This window comes from Caretta caretta, chromosome 1 (genome assembly GCF_965140235.1).
Source record: "Caretta caretta isolate rCarCar2 chromosome 1, rCarCar1.hap1, whole genome shotgun sequence".
Lineage (NCBI taxonomy): Eukaryota > Metazoa > Chordata > Testudines > Cheloniidae > Caretta > Caretta caretta.
The window spans coordinates 153,433,131-153,455,037 of NC_134206.1; the positions used below are offsets into that span (position 1 = coordinate 153,433,131).

Consider the following 21,907-nt stretch of genomic DNA (forward strand, 5'->3'; position numbering starts at 1 on the left):
CCCTTGAGATGGCTAAAATACCCAACACAATAAAGGAGAATGATTCAGTGAGAAAACTGAAACCAGCTAGGAAATGAGTCAAAAGAGCTCTCAGTCTCATTGGTAAAACTGAGAGCTGCAAAGTAGAGTGTTGTTCAGAACATCAAAGCTTTGAGACTATGGTTATAAAGGCAACACTATTCCCAGCATCCCACACCAGGTAAATACATGCAAGAGACAAAATCAATTTATCTGACAGTCAGTGCTATGCAAACACACCTTGGAGTGAGAGCAAGAATGGGGGGAAAGGTCTGCAGACTTGGCTGCTGGAGAGAGGCGTTAAGGTGTGCTGTGTTTAGTTTCCTGGGAAAGGAGATTGCTCGGTGATACTAATCTGTGTTCCTTGCTGGCTGCCAGAGGATCCATTTTGCCCCCACCGTATTGTTCTTCTGCAAAATGAGCTGAAATCACTCTTCCCTAATCTCTGCAGCCCTTTAGTAGGGACATCTGGATTTATTTATTTTTTTAGAACTGGCTGAAATTTTCCAAATTTTGATTTTTTAAACATGAGTTTTTCATAAAAATGTTGATTCCCCCCACCCCAAAATCATAGATAAGTTTGCAATGACCCCTCTGCTGAGTTTCCAATCAGCTAGAGAGATGATTGGATTGTTTTGATTCTGAAAATGTCAACAAACTTTTAAAAGTTTGAAAAAATAGTAAAAAGAAATATGATTTTTTTAACTAAAATTTGTCCTAGTTTTTCCAAACATCTCTAGCTGTTTTAGAACAGTATTTAGTGACAGTCACTTCTACTCTGGACAATATAGCTGACACCTCTTATGATGAATTCATATACAGTATTTTTTCAGTGCTGTACAGTCCAGTGTTTTAACAAGGCGCTCCAACTAAAATGTCCCCAACAGCCTTTAATAAACCCCATTAACCCCATATTTGTGCTGCACAGAAGACCAGCAGTGAGCAAAGAATGTATTCATTTATTTATTCTTTTAAACAAAGGGGGGAAAAAAAACTTTCTGACAGTCATACCCAAGGAGGGAAATGACACCACCAAGGCAAATGCACTGATATTAAATGTTCTTACATTGTTCTTGAAAACTATACTGAGTACATTGATAGTAGAACACAGTGTCCACCTTGTGTAATTTGAATGGAATTGGTAACCTTGTAGGACCTCCCCTCTGGAAAATTACTGACATCTGTGAGAGAAAGGAAATGTTATTAGCCTTAGCCCATTTTACGGATGAGGAACTGAAGTTCAGAGACACTAAGTGACCCCTCTAAGGTCAGAAAGGAAACCTATGCAGAGCTAGGAATTGAACCTCCTGAGTTCTAGTTCTGTGTATTAACCATAAAACCAGTCTTCCTCTTGTCTATCTTGTTGTAAACAGTATCCCTGAGGAAGAATCCTTGCTGACCACAAGTGTATTCTTTTCTGGCCAGTCATTAACTGGCCTGCAGTTATCATGCAACATCATGACATCATGTTGGAAATATCACATCATGATCTCATTGTCATGCTGGATAAACTTTGAAAAGTAGCAAGTCTTCAAGCAGCTCAGCTTTCAGGAAAGCCAGAAGAGGGCAAACTGTGTTGGTGTTTGCTGCGCTATTGAAACCAGGTGAAATGTGGATGAAAATCTGACCTTCACTTTAGAGTGACTTCTGATTTATCTTTGAGATGAATAGTTGTCAATCTACACTGCACTGTTTAAAGAGGTTTGCTCTGATCTGATACAGTTTGCATAGCTGGTGGCTGCACCAACAGGAGAACCTCTTCTCTAAACTGTTTGCATTGGGTGTCTAGTGCTCATAATCCCAGATTTAATGTCAAATATTTTCTGCGAGGGGAATAAAAATGTCAATAGGAAGTGAAATGTGGTCTGATTAACAGTTAGACCTCTGCCTCATTTTTGACTGATGTGGTGTTTTACAAGAATAATACAGCTGATTCCTCTTTATGGATGGGCTCTGATGGAAATATAAATTAAGCAATTATTACGATTCTCTGAGGCTCATAAAAATAAACCGTGCTGAGAGATAGTCATATTTATTTTTGAATTGCTTTAAAAACAAGAAGTGTACATGGCAGTACCACTTTTTTTTATTTTGAAGGAACGTCAAGATAAATATGACTTCCTTAACATCCAAAATAAAATAGGGAAGCAAAGCAAACAAAAGTCTGTGTGCGGTGGGCAGTTCATGATCGCTGAGGTGCATGATCGCTGAGGGAGTTCTGGAGTCCCTGATTTTCATGTGTTTTGTTAAAAATGAAACAAACAAACAAAAAATACTGTCTATAACCTTTATAGTAGCACTGAGCGGTCTCATTCCATGGCAAGGGGCCTTTGGGCTACCCAAGCACTGCCCAAACATATAAGGAGGCACAGTCCTTGTCATGAATTGCTCACAGTCTGACTCTTGATGTGTTTAAAGTTTTGTCCTGTGGATGGTTGACTGCGATAGCGACACTGGCTCAGTGTTTATTGAGGACCATGAGGCCTTCCAGCTTGAAACCTGGGTTGCATGGGAGGGACAGCAGAAACTCTCAGGATTGGTAGCACCTGTTGAGTGCTATGCAACGGTATTTGCAAACATTTCTTCTAAGCCTGAGCTGCAGTTTTGGATCCCTTGATGTTTGCGTGAACGGATTTTCTGCTCACACAAATGTTTGGAGAATGTCCAGTACTGCCAAGCCCCAGGGGTTCCAAAGTCACGAGTCAAGCCCTAAAAAATAATAATTTTTCAGTGCTTTTTATTCACCTTCTGGTTTTCAACCCTTAAGATTTTACATTTACAAGCTTTCCTCTGCAGCCATGAAGGCTAGAAACTTACTTTTTTTTTTTAATGAAAGCAGAGATTCTCATGTCACAATACGTCCCCAGGAGCTGGGGCTTTAAGAAAAACACCAAATATAACAATGCTCACAATGAAATCGTGAGAGCTGGCAATGCTGAATTTGTTCTTCATACAAAGGCACATAGAATCATAGAATATCAGGGTTGGAAGGGACCTCAGGAGGTCATCTAGTCCAACCCCCTGCTCAAAGCAGGACCAATCCCCAATTAAATCATCCCAGCCAGGGCTTTGTCAAGCCTGACCTTAAAAACTTCTAAGGAAGGAGATTCTACCACCTCCCTAGGTAATGCATTCCAGTGTTTCACCACCCTCCTAGTGAAGAAGTTTTTCCTAATATCCAACCTAAAACTCCCCCACTGCAACTTGAGACCATTACTCCTTGTCCTGTCCTCTTCCACCACTGAATAGTCTAGAACCATCCTCTCTGGAACCACCTCTCAGGTAGTTGAAAGCAGCTATCAAATCCCCTCTCATTCTTCTCTTCTGCAGACTAAACAATCCCAGTTCCCTCAGCCTCTCCTCATAAGTCATGTGTTCCAGACCCCTAATCATTTTTGTTACCCTTCGCTGGACTCTCTCCAATTTATTCACATCCTTCTTGTGGTGCGGGGCCCAAAACTGGACACAGTACTCCAGATGAGGCCTCACATACTCATGTGCAAAGAAACAAAGCTATTTTGTGCAAGAGGGTTCGCTGTTTATGCTCATTATACATTGTTCTGTTTCAAAAGTTAGTTATTGAATTGGAGAGCAGAAGTAATGCCTTGACTTAAGGTACCACTCACGTGCCACAGAAAATGAACACTGAATAAGGGTAGTTGTAGCCATGTTGGTCTCAGGATATTTGAGAGACTAGGTGGGTGAGGTAATATCTTTTAACATCTGTTGGTCCAATAAAATAAATTACCTCACCCACCTTTTCTCTCAGATACTGAATAATGCAAGGTTGTAGTTCGTGAAGAACCTCTAGTTTGAGATTTGTTCCCCAAAACTATTCTCTGAATAATTCTACATAGGGAATAGGCCCATGTAAATCTAAGCCTCTTCTTGGATGATTCACAAGCAGAAAAAAGGCTTTAAAATATTTGTAGCAAATGTTCACAACATCTGATTAATTAATCATTAATGAAGGAAGCATGGCCTAGTGGATAGGGCATTAGATTAGGACTTGGGAGTCCTGTATTCAATACCTGGATTTGCCTCAAACTTCTTGTGTGACCTTGGCAAGTCACAAAATCTACCTTGTACCTTGGCTTCCCTTCTTCACAGGGGGCGTTGTGTGGCTAAAATCCATTCATGATTGTGAGGTGCTCAGATACTCTGGTGATGAGGGCTATATGTGTACCTAGACAAACAGAATTGAGCAAACTCTGTTGTCAAGGTTAGTTTGTTGTGGGGGCTGGAGATAGTTTCATGGATTCTCTGGCTTCTGGGAAAAGTCCTGGAGCTTATACAGCTGGTTTGAGACTTCTGCACAGTGGTGCTGCTAAGATCTTTGCAGATGCTGGGTCAGGAAAGCATCTCTGAGGAAGTGGTAGCAGTATCTTTCTTACCTTCCTGCACAATTGTTGCTATGGGGCTGAGCTGGTCCTGGGATAGGAGTTTCAGTTATTATTGTATAGCTTTCAGTTATTATTAATTTATTTTAAATACATTGCTTAAAAATACAGAATCCTTTGATTAAGTAATGTAACTTGTGACCATCTGGCATGTTTATACTTTAAATTGTGACTTTTTTTCCTTTCTCTCTTTTATGGCCAGATCATGATAATTTGCATAATTTATGACAGGTTTCAGAGTAGCAGCCGTGTTAGTCTGTATCCGCAAAAAGAAAAGGAGGACTTGTGGCACCTTAGAGACTCCTTTTCTTTTTGCATAATTTATGTGACTACTCTTAATAATACCAAACCCCAGTTAATACTTACCAACTACTGTAACTAGTCTTGCAAACAACAGTGGAGATGTCTGCTAAACAGAGTAGGCGTTCATGGAGTCCATGTCTTTAGTTGTTGAAATGCACTGCTCTGCATCTGTTTCCTGGCAGTTGCCCCAGTTAAGTGGGTATGACCTTGAACTGGGTGCAGATGAAGTGGATTCTACCATTCTGAGGTTTCAGGTATGGTGGGAGTGGGAAGCAACATTGTGTTAGCAAAAATTACAGTTATAGCGGGAGTCAGTTGATCTGGGTTCTGCCCTTTGATTTGCCACAGACTTTCTGGGTGACCTTAATTCAGCTGCATTGTGCATATGCATTATGACGTAGTCTCTAATTACATGATCACATACTATTTATTCCACAGGACACGTGCCTCATTCAGTGCACAGAATGGACAGTGCTCACTTAATAAGCAATTATGCCATTTTTTTTATCCTCATTGTTCAATGGGTGGCCACAAGCCCTATTTATTGGACACTATTCAACTCCTGCTGTGAAGACAGAATTATTAACTTTCTCATGGGCCTTTCTGTGGTGCTCATCACTATAGTATCTTAGCGCTTCACAAACAGTAATGAATTTAGCTTCACAACACCATGATCAGGTGATGCAGTCCGAGTCTCCTCTCGAGCTCCTCCCTGGCTCCTTATCCCAGTGTCTCTGCCCAGCCAGTCCCAGCTCTTACCCTGTACCCCAGCAGCACCTTGTAAGATCTGTCACCCCCTGTCTGCTACCCCTTTTCCCTCCACTGGTTCCTCATCCCAGTCTGCTTGTCCAGCCAGTCACAGTCTTCCACCCTCCCTCCAGCTCCTCATTCAATCTCAGTGTTCCAGTTTCTCTCACTGGCTCCCAGTCCCAGCCTCTCTGTCCAGTCAGGCCCAGCCTCCCCTTGTCCTGACCAGTCTTAGTTTCTGTCCCCCCTTTCCAGTCTCCTCACACCAGATTCCTTGCCCCAGTCTACTCCTTTGCCTCCCCCTGCTCTGGATTTTGTCCCCTCTGCATTCAGATCAGATTGTTTCCTTCTCCATGCTGCCTGGTGTGTCAGCTGGGGGGTCAATGGCTATGTTTACTCTGTAAATAAACACCCGGGGCTGGCCCAAGCCACTGATTCCGACTCCTGGGGCTCCAGCTAAGGGGCTGTTTAATTGCAGTGTAGACATTTAGGCTCCCGCTGCAGCTCAGACTTTGAGACCCACCAACCTCGCAGGGTCCTAGAGCCCAGGCATCACCCAAGCTCGAATATCTACACCGCAGTTTAACAGCCTCTTAGCCTGAGTCCCGCAAGCCCAAGTTGGCTGGCACAGGCCAGCCAGAGCTTTTAATTGAAGTGTAGATATACCCAATGAGAGCACAGGAGAGACAGGCTCCCTGCTCTCAGTCCCAGTGCCTGGTCCCACCCGAGCTGGGATCAGTTGGGAGCAGCCATTGCAAGGAACTCTGCAGTAGCCCCGGGCTGGAGTAGGCTCAGTCACTCAGTGGTGTTGTCTGGTCAGCACTAGGAGCTGTCAGAGGCTCGACTGTACTCAGCCAGGAGGGAATCTTGGGAGATTTTAGCTGCTAAAGTCAAGGTCTCTGCTGAACTGTGCAAACTGTGATTTTTCAAAAGCTTAAAACTTGGCTGCATGTGGACAGATTTTCACAGGGACAGAAAAAGGCACATCCCTGATATAAAGGTGATCCACCTGCCAGATTGCAACTCGCTGCTCCAAAACATGAGGGCACTGGAGCTGTTCAAAGGAAAGATTGCCAGAATTTTTTAACATGGGTGAAACAACGTATTTTCCCCCTATCCTTGGTCTCAGAAACAGCTGACCTATTTTGGCTGAAATTTAAAAACGAAATCAGCCTGAGACAGACTTGTGGAAAACTTCAACCCAAATGGTTTCAGTTTGGCAAAGTTAGAAACAATCAACACCAAGATCATATAATGGGAAGCGTCTTGCAATTTTAAACACAGGTAGTGCTAGAAGCCCTGGCTATAATATGAGTTCTGGCTGAGTATGCACCTCATCCTCTGGGGATCTGGCAGGGCTGATCCCACACCTCAAACAGGTAGGAAAAGGGCTTGCCTTTGGAAGTTCTTGAGTTCTTGGAGTTCTGAGAGTGACTGACCTTTCACACACATTTTCTCTCTGTGAAAATATTTCCCCATCACATTTGATTGTGAAACGACAAAAATTCCAAAGTCCCACAGGTTAATTTTAGCTCCTAGTGTGTCCGGAAACATAGGACAGCCCTGTTGGCAGGCTCAGCAGAAAGACACAGGACTAACTGGACACGGGGAGGCTACCTTCTTAGCTCTCCTTCCACGTCACGACTGAGGCACATTGGCAGCACTCACCTGCCTCAGCCATGGCTGCACAGAGGACTGCGGTTGCCAGTACTCTCAGTCTGGCCCCAGTCAGCAGCACATCCAGTCGCTTTAAAATGTAGGGAGAGCATCAAAACAGTTTTGAGTGTCCACATGAGACAAGGAAGTTCAAGGCATGATTACTGGTCACAATGATCTGCACAGAAAAAAGGCCTGGGGGAAGGAAGTGGTTTGGTAGCTTTCTTCTCTGGCTGCTTGCTGACTCTGTAATGAGGGGGATTGTTGAATGATTCTGCACAGCCCTGCCAGTCTCTCATCCGGATTAAATAGAAGTTTTTACACAGTCCAGTGAAGTGTCCTGTAGCCTCATTGGGCAAATGGATTGGACAGTGGCAGTGACCCAGGGATCATGAGGCATCACAGGCTGTTACTACTGTTCCAGATGTTGTCTACTGGAATTCTAATGCTGCTGCACTCCAGCACCATTCCTCCTCCTAGGGCTTGGCTACACATGCAGCTGTAGAGTGCTGTGAGTTAAACCAGCCTTCGGAGACCACAGCTGGGAAAGCGCTGCCGTGTGTTCACACTGTCAGCTGCACGCTCACTGGTGTGGCCACATTAGCAGCTCTTGCAACGCCACAGAGAGCAGTGCATTGTGGTAGCTACCCCAGCATGCAAGTGGCTGCAACGTGCTTTTCAAATAGGGGGGTGGAGTGCGACAGGGAGTGTGTTGTGTGTGTGCGGGGAGAGACAGTGGGTTTTGGGGTGCTGAGAGTGTGTCAGCTTGCTGTCTTGTAAGTTCAGACAGCAGCAGACCACCTGCCCTCCCCCCCCCCCCCCGCCTCTCTCTCTCACACACACTCACAGCGACAGCATTCCACACTAATGGTTGCTTTGTCCTGGAGCAGATAAGCATGCCGGCTTTGAAAGGGGGATATCCGCATTCCTACAGCCGATTCCAAAACAATGACAAGAGTAGCCACTTGACTTCAGAGGATTATGGGACATTTCTGGAGGCCAATCACAGCACAGTAATGCAACAGCTCGTTCACACTGACGCCCGGGCGTTTCAGTGGGGGCGCAGCAAGCTTTATGCGTCTCGTGGAGGTGGATTACCAGGAGCGCTCCAGCTGCAGAGTCCGGGCGCTCTAAGTGCCTTGCCAGCGTGGACGCGTCGGGAGTTAAGGCACCTGGGGCTGCTTTCATGTGCTGTAACTTGCAGGTGTAGTCAAGCCCTTAGACGGCCTGTCGTGGCAGCATTTCACAGAGAGAAGCTTGTCTCTTCCGCTGGGCATACTTGCCTTGTGGTTTTTAAATGTTTGTTTCTAAACAAACCTGAAAACTGAGGTGAGAAGTGCAGCTCTCCTAGCTCCTGGGCTCTTACACTAGGGCTGTGTCTACACTGCGCACCTTGAAGTGGCACAGCTATGCTGCTGCAGCTGTGCTGCTGTAAGGTATGCAGTGTAGCTGCTCTTTGTCAGCCGGAGAGAGCTCTTCAGCCAACAAAATAAAGCCACCCCCAACAAGTGGCGGTAGCTTTGACGGTGGGAGAGTGTGACAGGTTTCAGTCGGTCCTCCGAGCCCCTAGGGGCGATGGAGAGCTATGATCCCACTGGCAGGCCTCAGTCACACCTTTTGGGCGCTGGGGAATTAGCGGGGAAGGTGTGCTGGTCGGAGTCTGAAGCGCACCCCTCAGGCAGGGCGGCGCCGGCACGAGTCTGTAGCGCACAGTCCTGCTACCCAAGGCAGGCTGGCGGGGTAGGGGAACTCAGGCCCACCCGACTCCACTGCGTTCCAGCCCCTGGGCCCGGTCAGTGGCGGGAGGCGAAGGTCCTGCCGCTGGGTCAGCGGGGCCGTCTGCGCCCGCTGACCAAACACACCCACCCCACGGCGCAGTTCTGTCCCTGGGCTACTTCCTACCCGGTCTCTCCGGCGGGTCTCTCCGGTCCCTCCAGCTCGTCCGGGTAATCTGCTGCTGGCAGCTCCAGCTCCCCCTCTGTGTCGGACTCACGCCGGCCCGGGCTGCAGCCGGGCCCCTCCAGGTCCTCCGGGTATTCAGCGGCTGGCAGTCCTGGTCGCCACCGGCCTTCCTCCCGGTCCGGTTCCTCCTGGCCCAGTGCCTGCCCTGGGTTGGCAGCAGGATCGCGAGGGAGCAGTCTGTGTCTGTCTCCCTCCCTGGTGCTCTCCTCACTGGGCAAAGGGTCCTGCCCTTTGTACTTCCTGTCCCACCCCTCCCATTCCGGGGATTGGCGGAAGCTTGGCCTGGCCCTGCCCACTCAGGCTGAGAGGGTGGCTCTTTACCCTCTGGTTCGGAGGGGAGCCACCCTGGCTCCCTACATACCCCACCCCTCAAATCCAGCTCCCGATCTTCGGAGCTGGCGTCCTCACCCTCTCCGAGGCGGGATAGGAAATCCTCATTGGCATTGTCTCATCCTGCCCGATGGTGAATCGTGAAGGCATAGGGCTGCAGAGCGAGATACCACCGCATCAGCCTGGCATTATTGTCCTTCATCTTATTAAGCCACTTCAGGGGTGTGTGGTCCGTAACCAGTATAAAGGGGGCCCCCGAGGAGGTAGTAGCGGAGAGCATCAACTGCCCACTTAACGGCTAGGGCCTCTTTCTCCATGACGGAGTAGTTCCGTCCTCTGTTTACCTCAGTCGGAAGTTGTTCCCCAATCGGGTGTTCCTCCCCATCCATCTCCTGCGAGAGGACCGCCTCAAGCCCGACGCCTGAGGCATCAGTCTGAACAATAAAGTCACGATGACAGTCAGGGCTGAAGAGTATTGGATCGCTACACAGCTGTTCTTTGATGGTTCGAAAGGCCGTCTCGCACTCGTTGGACCAATGCACCCGGCGGGGACTGTCCTTGGTCAAGAGCTCCGTTAGCGGGGCCGTAATGCTTGCGAAGTGGGGTACAAACCGCCAATAATAACCAGCTAAGCCCAAAAATTGACGCACTTGCCTCTTCGTGGTCAGCACCGGACATTCCTGGAGTGCTTGGACTTTCCCGATGAGGGGGCAGACCTGTCCCTGGCCCAAGGTGTACCCCAGGTAAGTGGTTTCCTCCCGCCCGATTCGGCATTTTTTTGGATTGGCTGTAAGCCCAGCTGGGCGGAGGTCCCGGAGGACTGCCGCTACTTGGTTAAGATGTTCCTCCCAGTTATTGCCACAGATGACCACATCGTCCAGGTAGGCGCAGCGTACTTTGTGTGAGGTTGCAACACCCGGTCCATCAAATGCTGGAATGTTGCCGGGGCCCCATGTAGGTCGAAAGGCATCCGGGTGAAATGGTATAACCCTGATGGGGTGGCAAACGTGGTCTTTTCCTTGGACCGGGGATCCAAGGGGATTTGTCAGTACCCTTTGGTGAGATCTAAAGTGGTGATGTAACAGGCCTCCCCAAGCCGGTCGAGGAGCTCATTGACACGGGGCATCAGGTAGGCGTCAAATTTTGAGATGGCGTTTACCCTCCGGAAGTCAATGCAAAACCGCCGTCTCCCATCTGGCTTTGGTACGAGGATGATGGGGCTCCGCCACTCGCTCTGGGAGTGCTCAATAACACCCAGCTCCAACATCACCTGGACTTCTTCCTCTACGGCCTCCCGCATTTGCCTAGGCAATGGCCGGGTTGTCTCTCGGACCACCACCCCGGGTTCCGTCTGGATCACATGGTAGGTGAGCGTAGTCTGCCTGGGTTTCGTGGTGAACGTCTTGGGGAATGCCCTTACTAAGCAGAGTGCCTGTTCTTGCTGCTCGACGGTGAGTGTCTCTGCAAGCTGGGGCTCACCATTATCCGACTCCTCGGGCGGTTGGGGCCCCAGTTCCGGTTCAGGGGGATATGGGGCAACTAGGAGCCCTTCCCGGTCCTGCCAGGGTTTTAAGAGGTTTACATGATAAATCTGTTTTTCCTTACGGCGGCCAGGTTGCCCACTCTCATAGGTTACCGGCCCTACCTGGCGGAGGACCTCATACGGACCCTGCCAGCGGGCAAAAGGCTTTGATTCCTCCGAGGGGAGCAGGAAGAGTACTCGGTCCCCTGGCCCAAATGATTGAGCTTGGGCTCCCCGATTGTAGTGCTGCTCCTGGGCTCTTTGGGTGATGTTTAAGTTCTCCCTCGCGAGCTTGCCAGCCTGCGCCAGCCGCCCCTGCAGTTGTAAGACGTATTGCAAGAGACCCTGTGTTGCGGACGGGTTGTGTTCCCAAGTCTCCCTCAAGAGGTCCAACACCCTGCGGGGTCGCTGCCCATAGAGGAGCTCAAACGGGGAGAACTTCGTGGACGCCTGTGGGACTTCTCGAATTGCCAGTAGTAAAGGAGGGAGCAGCTGGTCCCACTGGTGGAGGTCCTGGGTGGGGAAACGCCGCAACATTCCCTTCAGGGTTCGGTTAAACCGTTCGACCAATCCGTCAGTCTGGGGATGGTAGACCGAGATCTGCAATTTCTTAATCCTCAATAGGGCACATACCTGGCGGAACAGCTTAGATGTGAAGTTGGTCCCTTGATCAGTGAGTATCTCCCGTGGGAGGCCCACCCTTGCGAAGATCTTCATGAGCTCTGCCGCGATAGTGCGGGTGGTGATACTTCTTAAGGGGACGGCCTTGGGGAAGCGGGTGGCGTAGTCCATCAGGACGAGGATGTATTGATGGCCCGCCTAACTTTTTGGAAAAGGCCCGACCAGGTCCATTGCTACCCGCTCAAATGGTACACCTACGACTGGTAACGGGACCAAGGGGGCCTTTCGTACCCCTGCCGGGGTGGCATGCTGGAAGTCCAGGCACGACGCACAGTAATTCTTCACCTCACGGTGGACACCGGGCCAGAAGAACCTGGCCAGGACCCTGACCACAGTTTTTTCCTGCCCTAAATGGCCGGCAGCCGGGGTGTCATGTGCAAGCTTCAGGACAGCCCGACGATGAATGCGGGGGACCACGAGTTGGGTCCGGACCTCTTGGGTCTGGGGGTCTCGGTCAAGGCGGTAGAGCCACTCGTGGTTGAGTTCAAACTGGGGCCATTGGGTGGTGCGCCGCGCCTCCACGACCTCACCATCCACCCGGGTCAGCTGCTCATAGGCAAACCGGAGCGTGGGGTCCTCCCTTTGATCCTGGCTAAAATCCACCAGGTCAGGAGGGGGACCAGCCATTTCCAGGCCATCCGGCGCAGGGGTGGGACCCGGGTCAGCTCCCGGGTCGGAGCTCGAGTCAGGTCCTGTCTTCCTCTCAGGTGGGGCTCCCTCAAACACCTCTTTGGTGGGTAGGGAATGGAGCACTCCAATGAAGTCTGGCCAGTCACGGCCCAGGATCACAGGATAGGCGAGGGATGACGCCACAGCCACATTCATTAACTGGGTTGCTCCGTTCACCGTGATGGGGATCCGAACCGCGGGGTACGATTTTACGTCTCCGTGGATGCACTGAATCCGTACTTCCCCAATGGTCCGCTTGGTGTCCGAGAAGAGCGCCTGGCAGACGAGGGTCTGCCCACAGCCTGAATCAACTAGACCCACCACAGGGACCCCTGCAACTTCCATGGGAGCTGTCAGTTTGGCCACAGAGGGCAGACGGGCCCGTCGCTCCCCGGAGCACACCAGGCCAAAGTTGCAGTCCATTGCAGGACAGCCCCGTTGCAGATGACCATACTCGCCACATAGGAAACAAGGTCCTACCTCTGGGTTCGCCGGCCACGTGGGGGCACCAGTGGGGCTGCAGAGTGGGCTGGGGCCCGGTGGTCGGGTTAAGCGTCCAGGGCCAGAGAGTGGCGTGGACTCGAGGCGTCGGGAAAACTTGGCTGCCGCCATCTGGTCGTCGGGTACGGTGGGGTGCATTGGTTTGGGCAGTGGGCCCCCTCCGTTCAAGTTTCTGTGCGTTGGGTCCAGGGTTTGGGGGGTGGGCGGCTGGTCCTATCGGGGCCTCTGCCTCGAGGAAGTCCTCCATAAGTGCGACGGCCATGCTCAGACTTTGTGGCCGGTGCCGCAACACCCAAGCCCTCCCCTGAGGTGGGAGAATGTGCACGAATTGTTCGAGGATGACCTGTTCAGTCACCTCAGCTGCGGTTCGACGCTCGGGTTGGAGCCATTGGGTACCTGCGTCATTCAGTTCCTGGGCCACGGCCCGGGGTCTGGCGCCTAGTGGGTAGACCTTTTCCCGAAACCGTCGCCAAAAAGTCTCTGGGGTAATGTCGAAGGGATCCAAAATAGCCCTTTTCACTCGAGCATAAATGCGGGCCTCATCATCTGGGAGCCCACGGTAAACCTTCTGGGCCAGCCCCGTCAGATATGGGGTGAGGAGAGTCGCCCATTGGTCAGGCGCCCAACCAGCCACTGAGACAACCCACTCGAAGGTCACTAGATAGGCCTCCGGGTCATCCTCCGGCCCCATCTTGGCCAGACGGATCGGTGGGGCGGGAGGGGTCGGGGTGGCTGCCTGCTCTGGTTGAGCACCACCATGGCCCGGCCACAGGGTTGTAAGCTGCTGGAAGCATTGGGTTTGTTGTTCCTGGTGCTGGGCCCCCAGGGTTTGAAGCAACTGCTGCTGGTGAGCACCCAGCTGCTGTACGAGTTGATGCTGCTGCTGTTGCTGGCTCTCAGCCAGGAACTTGATAAGCCTTTCCATCTTTCCAGTAGGGGAGCTTCAGAGGCCCCCTCGCGCTAACCCCTTTCTGCAGGGATAGGGATTGCCTGCCCGCATTCTCCACCACTTGTGACAGGTTTCAGTCGGTCCTCCGAGCCCCTAGGGGCGATGGAGAGCTATGATCCCACTGGCAGGCCTCAGTCACACCTTTTGGGCGCTGGGGAATTAGCGGGGAAGGTGTGCTGGTCGGAGTCTGCAGCGCACCCCTCAGGCAGGGGGGCGCCGGCACGAGTCTGTAGCGCACAGTCCTGCTACCCAAGGCAGGCTGGCGGGGTAGGGGAACTCAGGCCCACCCGACTCCACTGCGTTCCAGCCTCTGGGCCCGGTCAGTGGCGGGAGGCGAAGGTCCTGCCGCTGGGTCAGCGGGGCCGTCCGCGCCCGCTGACCAAACACACCCACCCCACGGCGCAGTTCTGTCCCTGGGCTACTTCCTACCCGGTCTCTCCGGCAGGTCTCTCCGGTCCCTCCAGCTCGTCCGGGTATTCTGCTGCTGGCAGCTCCAGCTCCCCCTCTGTGTCGGACTCACGCCGGCCCGGGCTGCAGCCGGGCCCCTCCAGATCCTCCGGGTATTCAGCGGCTGGTAGTCCTGGTCGCCACCGGCCTTCCTCCCGGTCCGGTTCCTCCTTACCCAGGGCCTGCCCTGGGTCAGCAGCAGGATCACGAGGGAGCAGCCAGAAGCCTGCATCTGTCTCCCTCCCTGGTGCTCTCCTCACTGGGCAAAGGGCCCTGCCCTTTGTACTTCCTGCCCCACCCCTCCCCTTCCAGGGATTGGCGGAAGCTTGGCCTGGCCCTGCCCACTCAGGCTGAGAGGGTGGCTCTTTACCCTCTGGTTCGGAGGGGAGCCACCCTGGCTCCCTACAGAGAGCATCTCCCGCCGGTATAGCGCTGTCCACACCGGCGCTTTTCGTCAGTAAAACTTTTGTGGGTTTTTTTCACACCCCTGACTGACAAAAGTTTTACCAACAAACGTGCAGTGTAGACATAGCCTAAGGTTATGACTCCCAAAGAATTGCAACCATCCTCCCTTTTTTGGGCTAGAGGGGAGAGCAGATGCCTTGAAATTCTTCTTTTGTGCTGTAAAGTGGGGTCAAAGAATAGAAAAGACTGAGAACCACAGTCCCAGCCAGCTGCTGGGTGGTTACCAGCTAATAGCTGGAGCCATAGCACTGCAAACTCTCAGTGGTCACCATTGCATCAGTGAGGTGCTCAAAGGAGGGCTGGGGTAACTTCCTTGCTACTGGATGAATTCAGAACCTCTCTGGCTGCTGCTAAATAATCCCTGTCACAGCCTATTCCTAGGGACTATTAAACTTGCTTCCAAATAGGGATGCAAAAGATTAACTGTTAACCTTAACTGTTAACCAGAGCAGCCGCAGCCCCAGCCCCAGCCGTACCGGCCCCAGCCTCACCGGCGGATTGGCCCCAGTCCCAGCAGCACTAGCCAGTGGGATTGGCCTCAGCCGCTTAATTGGTTAACTGTTTAAACGACATATTTTTAATCATTTAAACAGTGACTTTTTAAACAGTATTTACATCCCTACTTCCAAAGAGCACATTGCTCGTTTTGCAACACGTAAGATTGCATCAAACGACATTTAACAAAACAAAGAAATCCCAGGGTAAGATATAACGGGCCTCGCTCTCCAAAGTCTCTAGCCCAGCGTTTCTCAAACTGGGGGTCCTGACCCAAAAACGGGTTGCAAGCATATTGTAAGGGGGTCATGCTATTGCCACCCTAAATCTGCACTGCCTTCAGAGCTGCGCATCCAGCCAGCAGCCGTCGCTCTCTGGCTGCCCAGCTCTGAAGGCAGTGCCGCCGCCAGCCGCAGCGCAGAAATAAGGGTGGCATGGGATGGGAAGGAGGTCATCACCGCCTGAAATATTTTCAAAGGGGGTCCCAGCAAAAAAATGTTTGGGAATCCCTGCTCTAGCCCTTCTACCTCCATTTCAAAATTACACATGCTGAATGCTGGGTACCTCTCAATATTCTCAGTATGGGCCTGATCCAAGCCCACTGAAGCCAATAGAAGGTCTCTCATTGAGTTCAGAGGGCTTTGGATCAGGCCCTCTATTCTTCCGGAGCAAAGTGTGCATATTTCCAGGAAAATGCAGATGGAAATTCTTGATAAGTGCTGCTGCCTCCTTCCTTGGTTAGGAAGTAAGAATAGACATGTATATGTGGGAAAACAAATGAAAAAATTCCCTACTTGCTGACCTCTTCTCTGGGTGAATTCGTTGTGTACACACAGTTTGTCACATGGCTACAGGGCAAAATGTTTGTAGGATCCCCTTGTTTAAAATCGTGGCCGAATTTTGCTCCGATGTATTGTGCTTGCTGTGTGAAGAGAGGTTGAATGTGTTTGCTCTCCAGCATGGAGTGGTTTCTGTTTTCATGTGAAATGAACATTTGCTAATTATTCCCACACTATTCAGACTAGCCCTTTTGCAGAGATATGGCTTGCCTTTCCTAGCTATACAGTACTGACCTGAGAACATTGCGCCTCTTCAAAATATTTGCATTTGATGAATGGTGATTTCTTTCCCTCCCGGGTAGGGGTAAAGCAACTGGAAAATCATCTATAGAAATGCCTATGGTAGGTTTTCAAACACTGAACATGAGAAGTCTAATGACAGTCCCGTGAGAACAGAAAACGTGTGTAACATACTGCACCCTTATGGGTTAACCCAGACAACATGCAGTTTGTCTCGCTTGAGCTGGAAATGGCAGGATCCCAATGGGATTTATGGCTCCTCCTTAATGATAACTCATTATAGTGGCAGCAACCAGTACTGCTGAAATTCAGACTCTGTCAAGGTTTCTGCGGTGGAGTAGAGTGCTTGTTTCAGGCACTGGTGATGATGTAGCCAGGACGCTCCAGCCATCTCTGATATTTGGCCAAACTGCTCACAGTTAGGCTAGGAAGGGTTGGGGTTGTAATTTTTTTTTTATTCAGCTGAGAATAAATTGTGGAGGGGTTTTTGTATTAAATGCCAGAGTTGAAAAATAAAATGAATTGAATTTAACGGGCTTATACTGCTTATTTGCTCTTCTGTTGCCATGGAATTCCACTGAGAGCCTGGAATTAACCAATCGGGGGTTAGGGAAGGGGATCTTCTTTTTTCAGGGGGAGGGTAATTATATGGCATACGTTTTCCAAAAGATTGTCTGTTGTATATCTCACAGGGTCTAAAACAATCAACTTAAAAATCCCTCATGATATACTCTGAGCTGCCAGCTACCCCACCTCCCACCGTTCCCCAACAGGCTCCTGTGTGAGTGCTGTGGATAGGCTTTGTGGTGAGATATGCATTGCTAAACGCATCCACTTCTTATCAGAACTGTAAAATTGGAGAAGTACCACAGGAAAGCAATTAGCATCAATGTGTCATGCATTCAAAACCAATGCTGCCAAAATACCCTCTAGGAGGCTGAGTGATGTTAACCAAGAACATGCAAAAAATGTACCACTTGGGTGAAACTAACCCCAAAGCAGTGACCCACACAAATGCTCCAATTAAGCCCAGAATCAAATGGCAAATCCATGCCCCCGTTCCACAGCCACAGGGATCCCCATGGCAGGGGAACCAGTGTAGTTGTACTGCACAAGGAGGTGAGATATGAGCGGGCTGGCTTTGGGGGAGCTGTACAAGCAGTGCACACCCCTTAGATGCCCCTTGCCTGAAAACCATTATGTCCTGTCTACACTAGCAGAGACAGGGCAGTTGTGGGATTGGGAGAGGGAAATAAGAAGGGGGTCCTTTGCTTCCGCAGCAGGGTTGCATTGGAGCAACAGAGAGCTACTTCAGACATGACTCTGAAATACCCTGTCTGGTTAAGAAGCTAAGATAACCTCGCTGGCACCTGACCAAAATGATCAATGAGGAGACAAGATACTTTCAAAGCTGGGTGGGGGACAGACGAACGGACAAAGGGTCTGTCTGTCTGTGTGGTGCTTTTGCCGGGAACAGATCAGGAATGCTCTTCAGAACTTCTGTAAAAAGTTATTAAGCAATCTAGCTAGAAAATGCGTTAGATTTTCTTTTGTTTAAATGGCTGGTAAAATAAGCTGTGCTGGAGGGAATGTATATTCCTGTTTTTGTGTCTTTTTGTAACTTAAGGTTTTGCCTAGAGGGATTCTCTGTGTTTTGAATCTGATTACCCTGTAAGGTATTTACCATCTTGATTTTACAGAGGTGATTCTTTTATTTTTTCTTTAATTAAAATTCTTCTTTTAAGATCCTGATTGCTTTTTCATTGTTCTTAAGATCCAAGGGTTTGGGTCTGTGTTCACCTATGCAAATTGGTAAGGATTTTTATCAAGCCTTCCCTAGGAAAGGGGGTGTAGGGCTTGGGGGGATATTTTTGGGGGAAGACGTCTCCAAGTGGGCTCTTTCCCTGTTCTTTGTTTAACAAGCTTGGTGGTGGCAGCATATGGTTCAAGGACAAGGCAAAGTTTGTACCTTGAGGAAGTTTTTAACCTAAGCTGGTAAGAATAAGCTTGGGGGTCTTTCATGTAGGTCCCCACATCTGTACCCTAGAGTTCAGAGTGGGGAAGGAACCTTGACAGGGCAGTTGTGGGATTGGGAGAGGGAAATAAGAATGGGGTCCTTTGCTTCCACAGCAGGGTTGCATTGGAGCAACAGAGAGCTACTTGAGTCATGACCCTCAAGTACCCTGTCTGGCATAGGCACTGACTCCATAGGTACTCTGGAGCTGGAGCACCCACGGGGAAAAAATGGTGGGTGCTGAGCACCCACCGGCAGCCCCCCCATTAGCTCCCCTCCTGCCCTGCAGTGTTTGTCACACACCTGTAGGCTCTGCTGATCAGCACCTCCTCCTCCCTCCCTGCGTCTCCTGCCTGCTATGATCAGCTGTTTCATGGTATACAGAAGGCTTTGGGAGGGACGGGGAGGAGTGAGGGCGCGGCGCACTGCAGGGAGCGGGTGGGAATAGGCGAAGCGGTGTGGAGCGGGAGCAGGAAGAGGAGAGATATGGCCTTGAAGGAAGGGGTGCAGTGGGGGCAGGGCCTGGGGCAGAGCCAAGGGTCGAGCACCCCCCAGCACATTGGAAAGTCAGTGCCTGTGCTCTCTGGAGTGGGTCTGCCGCTGCTGTTGCCTAAAGAAAGGCAAGAGGAGGGGAGGAAATTCCTTTTTCCTGTCCTCAGTGGGCATGGTGCTTGGTTCCTTATTAATGTGATTTTTGTCTGTTATTTATACTGTGTGGCCCCAGTCAATATCGGGCCCCATCTCACTATGCACTGTACTGTCATATTGTAAAAGACAGTCCTTGCCCCAAGCTTACAGCCTAAAGTTTGGAACCTGTGTCAGGATCTATTAGCACTGACCCCTGCACCTGTGCAAAGTCCCATTAGCTTCAGAGCAATCCCCCACAGGTGCAGGGGATCATGCTAGTAGATCGCCAGGCAGAAGTAAAGCCTTAATCTGGATTTGGCCTTACGGACACAGGCTATGTGGACAGCCTGGTGCAGGTGTTCTGCACAGGGGTGGACTGACCCCTTGTGAGTACAGAAAGACACAGAAGCGGAAATGGACTCAGGAAGATATTGAGAGACTAGTTCTGGAGGTAAAATTTTGTGACCTGGTGCTCGGATCAAAGCCAAGCAAGACTGAAGCACTATGGGACCAGGCCTAAGGCCCTAGATCCTGGGGTTAAGTGATTACATCAGAATTACAGCTTACTTTCTTTTTAATTAAAGATTCTGGCTCAGATGGTTGCAAAGAAAAGCTTGAAAACATGAATTGAGTACGACTGATGCAGTGACACCTGCCTGAGTCTGCTGGTGGCCTGAAATAATAGATCAGAGACAGAGTAGGGATAGGATACAGAGGGACCTAGACAAATTAGAGGATTGGGCCAAAAGAAATCTGATGAGGTTCAACAAGGACAAGTGCAGAGTCCTGCACTGAGGACGGAAGAACCCCATGCACCGCTACAGACTAGGGACCGAATGGCTCGGCAGCAGTTCTGCAGAAAAGGACCTAGGGGTTACAGTGGACGAGAAGTTGGATATGAGTCAACAGTGTGCCCTTGTTGCCAAGAAGGCCAATGGCATTTTGGGATGTATACGTAGGGGCATTGCCAGCAAATCGAGGGACGTGATCGTTCCCCTCTATTCAACATTGGTGAGGCCTCATCTGGAGTACTGTGTCCAGTTTTGGGCCCCACACTACAAGAAGGTTGTGGAAAAATTGGAAAACATGCAGCAGAGGGCAACAAAAATGATTTGGGGACTGGAACACATGACTTATGAGGAGAGGCTGAGGGAACTGGGATTGTTTAGTCTGCGGAAGAGAAGAATGAGGGGGGATTTGATAGCTGCTTTCAACTACCTGAAAGGGGGTTCCAAAGAGGATGGATCTAGACTGTTCTCAGTGGTAGCTGATGACAGAACAATGAATAATGGTCTCAAGTTGCAGTGGGGGAGGTTTAGGTTGGATATTAGGAAAAACTTTTTCACTAGAAGGGTGGTGAAACACTGGAATGCGTTACCTAGGGAGGTGGTGGAATCTCCTTCCTTAGAAGTTTTTAAGGTCAGGCTTGACAAAGCCCTGGCTGGGATGGTTTAGTTGGGGATTGGTCCTGCTTTGAGCAGGGGGTTGGACTAGATGACCTCCTGAGGTCCCTTCCAACCCTGATATTCTATGATTCTGTGAGTGGGGTGGTAGATCAGACATTAGAATGGGGTGGTAAGGTCAAGACCAACTGCTCTGGAGGGGCCTCTCCAACATCATCCTAGCAGTGAACTCTGTGTGGGTGGGAAGGAAGAGTGCCATGGGCCCAGCACACCCACCCAACCAGATACACCCAGCTGCTGGGCTAAGCATTGAGGTCTCCTTGCTACCACCCTGCCTGTTCAGGATGGGAGATGCTGGCTGCTACCCCTGGTGCTCCCAAGTGAAGGGAGGACACTGCTGTGGCTCCTGGGGTCGCTTACCACCACTGGGTGGGGATGAGACCATAGCATTAGAGAAGGAGCACAACTGCGGTGGATGTGTCGGGGAGAGGGCGAGCAGGTTGTGGTGTGTCTAGGCCCTCCAATTGTCTTCATCTGAGCGTGGACCCAAGGTCTTGAGGAAGTGGGCTGCACCAAGCAGAAACCATTTTGGATCCCAGATCTTCTTGTGTGTGTCATCCTCCAGAAAACTCCAAATGCCTTACCTGTTCCTGGATGGGAAAGCAGATGCTCCTTCACTTTGCCAGCCAAGCCAAACTGCCTTCTCTGCCCTCTTGAATTCCAGTGATGTGCTGTCAGTAAATCTTCAGCTAGAGTTTCCCACAGAACAACTGAGGAAGAACAGAGCTTTTCTTAATGTACTGTGGATGTCAAAAGCTTGCTGGATCCAGAAGACATTTTACAGCACAAAAATAAAGCTCAGTTGTTAACAGCTGAGTACCTACCTTCATGGCTCTAGGTTTCCATCCTTGCCTAAAAGTCCAGAAGATTTGACTTCATAAACTGTGTACCCACTGCCTGGTGATAAAAACGGTCCTGCGCAGGTCTGATAAGGCAGATGTACACATCAGCCTAGGCTGCTGGAGGAAAGAAAAATTGAGTCAGAATGAAAAAGAAAAGATTAAAAAGGAGAGTGAGGGAAAGATTCGGGGTGGGGAGAAGTCACCACATCTCATGCATGGCGTTAGGTCTGTGGCGTCTGTTTTGTAATGATTAATATAATGAACAAGGGGCTCACAAAAAGGCTGCTAATGCTCACAGATCAGAAGTAGAAGACGGGTGAGCTGCAGCTGTTTCAGTGGATCTCTGAACAGCAGGCTCTTGTTGAATGAGCCCCATGATTATTTGTCTTCATCCTGGTTCTTTATTTCAAGTTACTTGTTGTCTTTCCTATATTTTGACTGTCTGTCTTTATGCATAGAAATATCTGATGATGGATTTTTATTTTTTTTTTGGAGTAGCCTCCTTTCCCTTCTGCTTCTACGTCCCAGTGTAGCCCAAATCACCACAATATGCAACTGCAAGGGGTTGCCAAAATTTTAACAAGTTTTCCCCCTAAAGACTCATAAACACAGGGTCCCAGCGTGTGCTCAGAGAGAAGGTCTGGGAGACTATTTATTTTCCCCATTTATACAGAAATGCTTTTTCATAGTGATAATCAAGGAGAGAGGCAAACATATTAAACTATGTCCTTCGGACA

At 50.0% G+C, this 21,907-nt stretch overlaps 1 long non-coding RNA gene across 1 annotated transcript; it reads right to left on the reverse strand.

The window, feature by feature from the left end:
* Positions 1-959: 959 nt before the first annotated feature.
* Positions 960-21,349, reverse strand: LOC142073181 (uncharacterized). The gene is made up of 3 exons (XR_012669893.1): positions 21,153-21,349; positions 20,913-21,038; positions 960-2,727 (listed from the first exon to the last, which is right to left on the reverse strand). It is a non-coding gene; the product is annotated as an uncharacterized LOC142073181 (long non-coding RNA).
* Positions 21,350-21,907: the final 558 nt, after the last annotated feature.